The 13517-nt window shown below is 36.6% G+C and overlaps 1 protein-coding gene and 1 pseudogene across 28 annotated transcripts in view; both read left to right on the top strand.

Moving 5' to 3' along the window:
* The window catches only part of pcdhga11 (protocadherin gamma subfamily A, 11), a 264554-nt gene that overhangs the window by 187845 nt on the left and 63192 nt on the right, over positions 1-13517 (top strand).
* Positions 9120-11979, top strand: LOC108646214 (annotated as a pseudogene).

Raw genomic sequence — 13517 nt, 5'->3', positions numbered from 1 at the left:
GACTTAGCCTTTCCTTCTCCTTTAACTGACAGATATAATATATATCAGCTTAACAAAACTCAAGCTGATGCTGTTTCATCTGGTTAAGGGGAGATAGGATAGGAGAGGTTACCCTTTTCCCATTGTGTAAAACAACTACTGTAGTTGAATGTGACTGATAGACTGTGGTGGCCAGACTATGGGCAGGCGTGTTTACAAATATACACAAGCACATTCCCTAACCTCAAGCTTATTTTGGAGAGAGACAATTACCACCATGTTTAGTACTCTCTGGGTACCTCTTGCACTGGCTAAAGGTAGACGCAATAAAGTAAACCTTGAAAATATACTGTTCTCTGCACGTGCCCTATCTAATGTGGAGCACAGTGCTATGTGTGAATTTATCTAGGGCCAATGCATTGTTAAAGAAGAGGCACTATGGCCTGGAGTTAAATGTCAGTAAATATTGTCACTGGGGATATCAAACTAATTTGCACCCTACCAGTGATATTTGCTTTCATTATTTGTTAAAGATACAACATCAAAAGGGCATAGACTACTTAGAGCTGTTGTTAAGTTGTGGAAAAGGGACAACCCGTACCCAGTACTGTTTCTAGGTGCCAGCCTCATAGAGCTTCTTTACATATTAACAGGTTATTTCTTGTCATTTCTCTGAGTTTTTTTTTAAATAAAAAAAGACGTGAGAAATATGATTAATGTTCTGAAATCTGAATTTGTGGAGCTACTCAGCTTACAGTTACAGAGCAATATAGTTTGCTTTTGTGGTGTATCACTCATAGTGTGGGTATGCAGCATAGTGGTGCAATGATGCTGTGCTGCCTTGCAGTGCTGGGCCCTTTAATTTTAAGTTTACTTTCAGCAATGGCACTACCTGCAAAGAATGTTTTATCCATAGTCCAGTTTGTTCCCTCAGCTTATTAATTAGTTTGCCATTTTGGCATGTATGTATGTATATCTTTATTTATAAAGCGCTACTTATGTACACAGCGCTGTACAGTAGAATACATTAATACAAATGGGGTTATTAAGATAATAAATAAATACATAGTATTACAATAAATACAAATAAATACAAGATATAGTTGCATGTTTTCAGTTATACTGTACACTGAAGAAAATTAGCAATGGTGTGGAAAAAATGACGTTTGTGTCCCCTTTATCATAGAAAATTCAAAGAAAATTCTTTGACATTACCAAACAGTTTGTGATATTGTATTATTACAGTCAGTGATACTGTAGAAGTATGAATGAATCGGCTAAACCTTGTGGCTACTGGAAAATCTTACCCTAAGGCCAACATGACAAAGTAAACTCATTGACTAGGTAACATATGTTTCGTATATAAATATAGATGGTTGGTTGATGATATATATTTTGAGCATACCTCTTCAGAGATGCAAATTCACTGGTTCATTCTGGTTTATTTTTAAAAGTGCTAGGAACTCACTGGTTTATAGAAGCGTTGAGTCATAGCTTGGCAAGAATGGTGCGCTATAATGATTCTCATGTGAAATTATTATGAGCTTTCAAATGGCATGATTCCTCTTGTGCTTCCTCTAGATCAGAGGTCTGCAACCTTTCTTGAGCCACAGTCAAATGTAAAAAGACTTGGAGAGCAACACAAGCATCATAAAAGCTCACAGAGGTGCCAAGTAAGGGCTAAGATTGGCTATTAGGGAGTGGCTATGCACACTATCAGCTTACAGGAGGCTTTATTTGGTAGTTAATCTTGTTTTTATTTAACCAAAACTTGCCACCAAGTCAGGAATTCAAAAATAACTCCCTGGTTTGGGGGCACTGGGAGCAACATCCAAGGGGTTGGGGAGCAACATGTTGAAAGAGTATAATATAAACCTGATACAGATTTCATACCATTGTATGTCAGACAATATTGTGCTTTTTCAAGTAACTTGACTGACAAGCACTGGTACAAAATATTGTCTGATTGCTGCAATGTTATTTTATGGTGGGAAGGCTGTTTTAGGCACATTAATGTTGGGTTTTGGTGCTTCTTAAAGCATGGCACTTAAGGCACCCAACACAGCTCCATATGACGTTATCCTTATGTAATTTACCATTTTAGTAGCATACTTTAAACTGCTTCAGAATGTTCTGATCATACCTCACACATTTCAAGAGCAGGAGTGCCACAAGCTATAGCAGAGGAGCTAAGCAAGACAACATAGGCCCTAATGTAGCCTTTTGGATAATACAGGAATCTTCTGAATAAGGCACACTGCTTACAGAATGAATAATATAAATATCATAATTAATTATGATGTTAACATTTTAAAAGAGAAAGATAGACAATACAAACATAAATGATTACCAAAAAAAAGAAAATGTAGATAGATCAATTGTACTGTGATCTATTGTAAATATTAATATGTCATCAAAAGTGTGTTAGATGTATGTACTTTAATGGACCATTTTTCATCTGAGATGAAAGTATTTTTAAATATGCATTCTTTTTTTTTTTTTTTTTTTTTTTAATTTTTAATTTTTATTAGTTTTAACAAGTATCCAACATAGGTGGTAATATTAGTTTGACAGATAATATTATCATACATATGTTTTACCAATAAATGACATTCAGATGTAGAGAAATAAAAAGGGTTTAAACTCGTAATCGTATTATCCATCTGCTGTCTGCTGTCCGTAGTAATTTGTTATGATTTGGTAAAGAGTTGGAAAATTTTTGGGGAGGGAAGGGGTAGTGATCAGGCAAGAACTATTTCTGTATTCAACCAGTTTCGTTAGTTCTCTCTAAAATGATGAAAGGAAAGAGGACGTCCAAGTAAACCTTTCGAAATATTGCAATATAGTTTTGACTTTATAGTACCTTTAGGTTCTTACATAGATACCTTAAATATCAGTGGGTGTAGTCTAACTGACTTCCTGGTTTGGCATAATGCTTTATTTAATTTGAAGATTTAAGCCTTCCTGATTATATAAATTGTCCATTAATGTAGTCCAGGGGTGCCATACTGTCCAATGTTCTCTCCTTGAGTCATATGTTTCAGCGTGTAATTCCTCAAATTTTCGGATATCCTCCATTTCTGAGATCCATTCTGTCAGAGTGGGTAGTGCTTTGGTTTTCCATTTGCGGGGTATTATAATTTTAGCTGCATTTAGTGCAAATTGAGTTAGAGATTTTTTGTAATGAAGAGTGGAAAGATTGTTATGATGAAGAAGAATTAGTGCTGGATCTTTTTCCAGGTTCATTTGCAGTTTGTTGTTACAAATGTCTATGATCTCATTCCAATATTTCTGTATTTCTGTACATTCCCAAAATATATGTAACATTGTTCCATGGGATTGTTCGCATCGCCAGCAAAGGTCCGAAACACCCGGAAATATTTTGCTTAATTTCACTGGAGTGTTGTACCAATTGGTGAGAATTTTATAATTATTCTCTAAAATTCTGCAGCTTCTTTGTCTAGTAATTGACTTAGTGGTTATGTCCTCCAGCTCTTGTTCTGTGAACGTTTTGTTTAGGATTTTTCCCCATTTTATAAAATGCAATAAGCTTGATAGAGGCATGGCAGTTTGTGTCAAGAGAATTTGATATATCATTGATATGCTGTGCAAAGGAGGATGTTGTTGTCGGCATAAATCTTCAAAACCAGTATAAATTTGATCTCCTGTGTTGCCTTTAAGTATTGGGGAAATAAAGCTTCGGAGCTGTTGGTATGTGAGAAAATCGGATGCTGTAAGTGCAAAAGTCCTTTTTACCTGATCCCATCCGGGGAGAATCCCTTTGGGACACATCTGAAATATTTGGGAGATCGTACCATGTTTCCACTTGGCAAGGTAACCTTTTTGGAGACCTGGAGGAAAATCTGGATTGTGTATTAAGGGTGTAAGTAATGATTTAGATGACATCAGGTTATGTCGATATTTTAGAGAGTCCCAGATGTTTAAAGCATAAATTAATAGAGGATGTTTATCTGGTAAAATTACTCTCTTGTCGGGGGAAAGCCATGGAAGAAACTTCAACGGTTGGGTTGTATATGTTTGCTCAATGGTTATCCACGCTTTAGAGTGATTATAGAAAGTCCAGTCTGTTAAGCGTTGTAAGACACAAGCTTGGTGATATATTTGAAAATTAGGTAGTCCTGTGCCACCATTTAGCCTAGTGCGTTGCAGAGTAGATCGTCGAATGCGTGGAGCTTTGTTATTCCACACAAATTTTGTGACCAGTTTGTTTAATGTGGGAAAGAATTCTATAGGAGGTTTCATAGGAAGGGATTGAAATATATATAAAAGTCTCGGGAGAATGTTCATTTTCAGCGTGTTTATTCTGCCAAACCAGGATAGCGTTTTGTTAGTCCACGTATTTAGATCATGTTTTATCTCTTGAATAATGGTACTGTAATTGATACGAACCCAGTCTTTATATTTGCCAGTCAGAATAATACCTAAATATGTTAGTTTATCTTTAGACCATTGAAATGGGAATTTTTCTGTCAAAAGCGTTTCAGTTGTGGTGGGAAGGCTGATGTTAAGTGCACTAGATTTATCATTATTGATCTTAAAATCGCTTAATTGGTTATATTTATTTATTTCTTTCAGTAAATTTGGTAAAGAAATTAGAGGTTGGGTGAGTGTAAAAAGTAAGTCATCCGCATAGGCACATACTTTATATTGCGTGTTATTTATGGTCACCCCGTTAATATCAGGATTTTGGCGAATATGGGAGAGAAATGGCTCAAGAGACAATACAAAGAGGAGCGGAGAAAGTGGGCAGCCCTGTCTCGTACCATTCTTTAGAGAAATATAATCTGAGAGGGAATTGTTTATTTTCAACCGAGCTGTGGGATTTGAGTAAAGAGATGTTATCCACTTTAAGATATTGGGACCTAATCCTATGTACCTAAGGCAGTGAAACATAAAGTCCCAACGAACTCGGTCAAATGCCTTTTCAGCATCGGTTGACAGTAGAAATAATGGAGTATTGGTATGTTCTGCAGATATAATAATGTTAAGAAGTTTATTAAGATTATCTCTTGTTTCTCTTCTTGGTAGGAACCCTGCTTGATCAGTATGGATTATTTGTGATAGACCCGGTTTTAGGCGTGTGGAAAGAATATTGGCCAATAATTTAATGTCGTTATTAATCAGCGATATGGGCCTGTAGCTGGAAGGGGAAGCCGGATCTTTGCCTTTTTTGGGTATAAGACTGATATGAGCTTCCAATGAAGTTAGAGACCAAAGATGGCCATGTTTAATTTCATTAAAAGCTTTGGTAAGAGCTGTAATAATATATGGCTTCAGCGTTTTAAAAAAGAGCATTGAGAAGCCATCAGGACCAGGACATTTACCGGAAGAGGCATTTTTAATTGCTTGTTCTAATTCCGTGTTGGAGATATCCTGTTCTAAGGTTTGAATCCATTCCTGATCCCCTTTATTCATATCAGAAGAATTTAAATATTCTATGTATTGAGTAGCTGTCGTCTTATGAGCTATATTTGTATCCTGATTGATCTGGTATAATTGTCTATAGTATTCTGTTATAATCTTTTGTATATCCTTAGGGGATGATGTGATCTGTCCATTTGGTTGTTTCATTTTAAAAATATGATTTTTACTTTCTTTAGTTTTTAACATTCTAGCTAAGAGTTTGCTACATTTATTCCCATGGTCATAGAACCTCTTTTTCATTATGAAAGTAGCTCTTTCTGTTTGTGTTTGTATTAGGGATTTTAATTCTACCCGAGTTCTTGTCAGTTCTGTCAAAATTTGGGGGTCCTGGGACCTTTTATGACTCGTTTCTAGTTGTTGTATCTTAGCTATCAATTTAAGCTTCTTCTCTCCTTTGGTTTTCTTAAGTTTAGTTCCCTCTTGAATCAGGATACCCCGTATAAAACACTTATATGCCTCCCATTCTATAATTGCATTACTAGCTGTATTAGCATTGGTTTTAAAATATTCTTTGGTGGCTTTAACTATTCTGTCAAGTATTTCAGAGTTCCTCAATAAGCTGTCATTTATTTTCCAGAGATTATGTTTTCCATTTTTAATAGTGAGTAAAAGATCTACATAAACTGGAGCATGATCCGTCCAGGATGCTGTGCCTATCGATGCGCTGCTCAAGTTATCTAGGGAGTTGTGAGATAGAAAAATATAGTCTATTCTGCTATATAAATTATGGCTATGTGAGTAATGCGTATAATCTTTTTCTTGAGGGTGCAATGTTCGCCATGTGTCAATTGCTTGTAAAGCATGAAGTTGCTGTTTAAGTCTGTTGATTTGTTTATGTGGCAAGGATGAGGTGCCTAAGGAACAATCCAATTTAGGCTGTAATGGGGTGTTCATATCTCCCCCAACAATCGAAGTCCCTTCGGTAAATAATTGTAGAGCTTCTTGAATTCTCGCCATAGTTTGATTTTGTTCATTGTTAGGTAAATATAGTGATGCAATAGTATATTTTTTAGAGTATAAAGTCCCTTTGATAAATACATAATTGCCTTGTAAATCAATTTCAGTAGCTTCTATCAAGAAAGGTAAGTTTGTAGCAAGAATAATGGCTACACCTCTAACTTTTGTTGGTTGTGGAGTGCTATGGATCATGATTGAGTATTGTTTATCATACCACTTTGGGATATGATTGGTTTTATAGTGAGTTTCCTGAATCAATGCGATATGGACTTTCTTAGCTTTTAATTCTTGTATTAGAGCTTTCCTCTTCCAAGGAGAATTTAGTCCATTCGAATTGATTGAGCAAATCTTTAACGTGTTGAGCAGTTGTTTATTTTTATTGCTCATTTTGTAAGTGTTGAGTTTTAACTTGCCTGAAGGGGAAGGGTATTAACGAATTTAAGGAAAAAAGTATGAGCAAGAACTGGGGAAAACAGGGAAATGTCTAAACCACTAAGGGGACCGCGAGGTCCGACTTAAGAGAGTCCTAGTGTGGTAAGTGGAGTCTAGCTCCTTTGGGGGGTGGGAGATAATCTGGAGTAAAGCGTCCATTTGTGTCTCCGCGTCGTCGGCCCTATCACTAAAATTAGATAGAGTCTTGTAGTTTACCAGAAGAGGGAGGGGGAAGCGTCTGAAGTCTAGATATAGTCGAAGGTCATTTTAATAAACATTTGGCAATATGACCAGCAGATATATATAAACAATCTTAGAACTAAAGAACATCGTAAGTCTTTCAAAACAATTACAATCATATTATGAGCCTTTTGCAAAAATTATTTGACCTCCAAAAAAAAAAAAAAAAAAAAAAAAAGGGGGGGGGGGGGGAAACTGAAACTGGCTGAAACTATTAACATTTTCATAGTAAGCCTTAATAATATAGTCATATTACTCCTTGTTCATTTATCAAGATAAGAACGCGTAGAGCAAGGGAATAATATAAGAAAAAAAAAAAAAAAAGAAAAAAAAAAAAAGGGGGGGGGGGGGGGGGGGAGGAGGTCCATAGAGATCTTATTTCTATAAAGGTGTTGATATATAGCTTATATCTAGATAGACATAGACCAAGGACAGGTGATATAGATCTCTCAAAAATTAACTTATAATATAATGCAGAGTGAGAACCTTAATATGGTATATGACCTCAGTTATTTATAAACCCAGATCTATGAGGCATCATAGGTTTTTCAAAACATTTACAATCTTATTTTAAAACTTTTTGCGGAAGTTGCTTGACCCCCTAACAAAAAAAAAAAAAAAAAAAAAAAAGGAAAGGAAAAAAGGGGGGGGGGGGGAGGCGTAAAACAGAAACAGGTGATATAAATCTCTCAAGAATTAACTTATGATATGGTGCAGAATAAGAACCTTAATGTGTTCCAGAAAGTGATTCACACTTTAATTAAAGCTATTGCTTTAAACCAGATCTCTATAGATCTGACATAACTTTATGGTTGTCTCTTATCCAAAGGGGAATTTGGTAGCCGAGCAGGTGAATGAGCGTTTAATCTTTTCCTCCATTGTCTGGATGGGGTGAGGTCTCTCCTTGGTGTGGAGGTAGTTGGGATCTCTGGAGCATTAATTGGAATGGCGCCTTCAGGTGTGCCCAAGATATAGTGGCTCCACTCTGTAGTATCCAGTATTGGGATTTCCAATTGCTGGCAAAATTGGTTTGTTTCTGAAGGGTAGCGTAAAGCAAAAGTTTTTCCACCTTTTTGAGCCAATAATGCAAAGGGGAATCCCCATTTATAAGTAATGCCGCGTTCTCTTAGAACTGTGGTAAGTGGCTTTAATAAGCGGCGTTGAGTAATAGTAGCAGCTGCCAAATCTTGGTAAAGGCTCAGTGTGTTATTTTCAAAATGTATCACATTTGTATTGCGGGTCTTTTGAAGAATCTGATCTTTGATTTCAAACCTTGCCATACAACATAATACATCTCTGGGTAGGTTTCCCCTTGGTGCCCCTGCTCTATGAATTCTCTCAATATCCAAAGTCGGGGCTTCGGGGGCCTGTAATATTTCGGCAAACAATTTAGATGCAAAGTCGCGTAGGCCTTCATTAGGTACTATCTCAGGAATACCCCTTATGCGTATGTTACAGCGTCGGCTGCGGTTCTCTAGATCCTCTGCATGTCTCCTTAAATCAAGGATGGCTAAGTCATGTTTTTGTAGGGCTCTATCATGGGCCAACATATCAGCATTTATTTGTGTTAAGCGCTCCTCCATATCTCCTAGTGTATCCCGCATGGTTGCGATTTCTTGTCTTAATGACGCAGTTTCTGTGTAAATAGTTTGCTTTAGTTCATTGCCCATTGTATGTAAATCGGTCTTATTAGGTAACTGAGACAGGATATTGTAAATTCCTTCTATATTGCCGCTTACCTCGGAAGCAGAGTCTAAATTGGCTTGTATATCTGGGCTCTCCTCTGGCTCGTCCGCCATTTTATCTCCTTCTAGCGAATCCTGAGTCTCTTGCGATCTCGGGAAGAACTGTCTAATTCCGCTTAAGGAGTTTGGATTTTTGTACTTAGCAGCGTTAGTAGTCGTGCTGTGTCGGTTATGTTTCCCCATCTCAGGTAATTTATCAAAAAAGGCTTCCTAATCGGGTCGACGACGCGGAGCTCAGTCAAGACGCGTCTCACCTCTCAGACATGCGGCCACGCCCCCTAAATATGCATTCTTGTATTTTAAAGTAATTTGTTGTAAGGAAGTGGTTGGTATCTTTTGTTGTTTATTGCTTGCACTATCATCTAAATCCTTTATTAAATGCACAATTATCAAAGACATTTCTTGAAATGTATAATTAGTAATCAGAATTAATATAAATGGCCAGAAGAGGGCAGAATAGTCTACCAGACAGATATTTTGCTACAGCAGATCTGCTCATGTCATCCAGTCATTCTCCTCCCCTTCTCAGGAGTTTCCTCCCTTCTCTCCAGTCACACAGAAGGCTTAGCTGTTGTTCCGATAAAATACCTTGTGGATGGCTCTAGTTTTTAATATGGCTCTTATTGTTTTGATGGTTTTCAATACAACCAACTGGCTCACTTCTGTTTTGGGATGATGAAAGATTTTCACCACATGCTGATTCAACAAAAGGATTCACATTATGGACATCCACAACCCAACAAAGCATTGGAAATGGCAAGTAGTCATTTTTCCTTTTCTTTGTAGCTTGGGCTGGGTCTCTGGGCAGCTTCGTTATTCAGTTACTGAAGAATCAGGACCAGGGACTTTTATAGCAAATGTAGCTCAGGATCTTGTATTGAATTCTGCAGATATTCCTAAACGCAGAATGCGACTGGGCACAGAGGGAAATGTAAAATATTTTGCACTGAACCCCAGAAATGGAGACTTGACTGTTTATGAAAAGATCGACCGAGAATCCTTGTGTGGATCCAGTACAAGATGTGTATTACCTTTAGAAATAATCATTGAAAACCCACTGGAGCTTTTCAGTTTAGAAATTGAAATTGTTGACATAAATGACAATTCTCCTTTGTTTTTGAGAAGTGATCAGTTAATTAAAATTTCTGAAGCTCTGGCAAATCCAGGCACACGGTTTCCTTTAGAGAGTGCTCAGGATCCAGACATAAGCACTAACGGTGTTTCCAAATACACACTGACTCCAAACCCATATTTCTCTTTGTCAGTAAACAGTAGAAATGGGAAACTGGTTCCAGAATTAATTTTAGAAAATAATTTAGATAGAGAAGAAAAGGAATATCATAAACTTACAATTACTGCTTTTGATGGTGGCAATCCACCGAGATCTGGTACATCTCAGATAACTGTTATTGTTCTAGACAGTAATGATAATGCACCGGTTTTTGATCATTCAACATACAAAATAGTTTTGCCTGAAAATACACCACAAAATACTGTTATTTTGAAATTAAATGCAACCGATCGGGATGAAGGGCTTAATGGAGAAATTGAATATTTCTTTGACTACCATATATTGGATTCCATGAAAGATTTATTTACCCTAAACCAACAATCTGGAGAAATTTCAGTTAATGGATATATAGATTTTGAAGAAGAGGATTTTTATGAAATACCAGTTATGGCAAAAGACAAAGGAATCCCTGAACAGGAAAGTCGCTGTCTTGTTGTTATAAAAATAGAAGATGTTAATGATAATGTACCAGAAATAACATTAACCTCACTGCTGAATGCAGTACCAGAAAATGCAGCCTTGGGAACTGCAGTCGGTTTCCTCAGTGTGAGAGATAAAGATTCTGGTAAAAATGGGGAGGTATCTTTAGAGATTTCACCAAACCTCCCATTTAAAATAAAACCTTTTAACAATCGTTATACAATAGTAACAGATGGAGTTCTTGATAGAGAGAAAGTTGCACAATATGTTCTTGACCTGATTGCAACAGACTTGGGTTCTCCTCCATTGCGCACAACAATGTCTGTCATTTTAAATATTTCAGATGTTAATGATAATCCCCCAGCATTTTCTCAGCCACATTTAAATGCCTTTATAACGGAAAACAATGACCCTGGAAGTTTTCTATGTACAGTATCAGCAGTTGATCCAGATGATGGGTTAAATTCAGTCCTGACTTACTCTATTGTTGAAAGGAAGACTGATGCTTCTTCAATCCTTTCTTTAGTAAATATCAACTATCAAAGTGGCAATATCTATGCTCAAGGTTCTTTTGACTATGAACAAATCCAGGTTTTACAAATTACAGTGAAGGTTGAAGACTCTGGAACTCCAAAGCTATCTTCCAACATAACAGTTTTCATTTTCATATTAGATCAAAATGATAATTCTCCTTTGATGTTGTATCCAGAGCACTCCAGAGAGGTCAGTCCTCAACAGAAAATCCCCACATCAGCTCCAGCTGGCTTTTTGGTCACCAAAGTATCTGCAGTGGATTTAGACTCAGGACACAATGCATGGCTATCATATCATATAGTAGATGGTACAGATCCATCTCTGTTTCAAATATCTGCTTCCCATGGAGAAATCCAAACTGCCCGTGGATTACAAGAAACTGATCAAATTGATCAAAGGCTCGTTGTTGTGGTTAAGGATCATGGGGAACCTGCTTTATCAACTACTGTTACCATATATATTACACTTGAGGACACCATTTTTCAGGAGAAACCTAAGTCCCAACATTTTGTTACTTCCAATAACAAACCAGAGATGACTTTGTATTTGATTATATCACTGGTTGCTGTTAGTTTAGTTTCCTTGGTTACTTTCATTATATTAGTCGTTAGATGTTTAAGAAAAGAGTCAAGTTCTACAGAGTGTGCATGCTGCCTTGGAAGCCCACAGCCCAAGTACTACACCGAACAGTGCCGGCCAACCCTTCACTTAAACACAGATGGTACGTTGAAGTTCATGGAGGTTAGAATGGAGCCCTCAGATCCCCAAGGGCAGTGTTACAAAACCTGTTTTTCTCCATCAGAAAAAAATGATTTTTCCTATTTGAGACCTCTTAATTTTCCTGAGCTAAAAACAATGGTCAGTGATACAGAGGGCTTCTTTTCTGATATAAATGGGGTCACTGGCACTCTACAGGTGAGGAAGCAATCTGGTTAGATTGCTATGTTTTGAAAATATATTGTTGTTATTGAGAATATATTTACAAATGTATTAATTTATGTGAATGTTTCCAAATTAGCAATGCATACATTATCTAGCTATTGATAATACTACAAAAGTCTATTCCAGTTAATCATTCTCTGCTGTCAAATCTTACATCTCTACATAGACTTTTCCTAAGTGTGCTGGTGTTTGCTGTTTATTAACAAACACCAGTTCAATGTACATTTTAAATAAATGGCCTTAAAATTTCATCCATTTCACCAAGGTTTATTCCAACCTTGGCAATATCTGCAGTGAGTTTTCATGTGCTCATGCAGGTATTATGAGTTCTTTCTTTGTTGTGTAGATGGACCTATCAGGTCTGCAGTCTCTGGAAGTTTATCTTCTTTGTATGACATGTAGTAAGAGTAGAGCTTGCTTCCAGTACATTCATGTATCAGATATTAGTATAAAAATACTAATATTAGTATTTTTTTTAAAATTAACTTGGATTTGTGTTTTTGTACTTGATAATTGCATCTGTCAATATCACTAGAAAGTTAGACTGACACCAAATACAAAATCTAAAATATACTCATTTTTTTTTTTTTGTTTTTTTTTGAGACCACTGAATGTGTATCAGCTACAAACTGTGGACAATTGCGAGGAAGCAATCTGGTTAAATGAGTATATGAGTTTTAACTTGTATTTTTTATGTTTGCTTCTTGAGATTTGTGCAAATATTATACACATGCAGGTGCCATGCAAATTATGAATAATAAGGTAACTTGTGCCCATTCTTTGTAATTTACACCTTGTCCATCATAAATAAGGCCTGATGTCTGTACTATCACAGCTTTTATATCTGCTTTCAAAAGCAATTATACAGAAACATAGAATTTTAAGGGGATACAAGGTATAGGAGTGTGTCCCAAATATATTCATAAACCATGATCTATTAATAATTCAAATTATAGGTGATGTAGGTAGAAATTAAATCTGTACAACAGTGGTAAGGTGGCCATACATGGGAAGATTTAAGCTGCTGATTTAAGTCCTTTAGACCATTTTGGCAGCTTATCTTCTTATATATGGAGACCCCTGATTAACAGGAATCAATTTGGCAGGTTTGGTTTTCCCATTAGATCGGGAACTGCATGAACCAATACTTCCGTGTGCCAACGTCTCCTGTATCTGGTGTTCTAATTTTATCGTTTGGCCCTTGGGCTAGTTAGACAGCCCATGCCCAGTATTTTTTTCTAAGTGTAAGCTGCATAGAGTTCTGTACATATTGACAGGTTGCTTAATGTCAGTTCTGGCAGTTCTGTTTTAAAAAATAAAAAACACTTGTGGGGAATATGTTTAATGTTCTAAATCGGTGGTGCTACTAAACTTACAGTTACAGAATAATATATTTTTTTCTGTTTTGGTATATCATTAATAGTACGCGTTTGCAGCACAGTGGTGCAGGGGTTAGCAGTTTGGCTGTAGTGCTGGGCCCTTGGTTTGATTTCAGCAATGGTGCTACCTGCAAAGAATTTTCAATCCTTACT

The sequence above is a fragment of the Xenopus tropicalis genome, chromosome 3 (assembly GCF_000004195.4).
Source record: "Xenopus tropicalis strain Nigerian chromosome 3, UCB_Xtro_10.0, whole genome shotgun sequence".
NCBI classification, from domain to species: domain Eukaryota; kingdom Metazoa; phylum Chordata; class Amphibia; order Anura; family Pipidae; genus Xenopus; species Xenopus tropicalis.
This window is presented reverse-complemented; position numbering and strand designations above follow the sequence as displayed.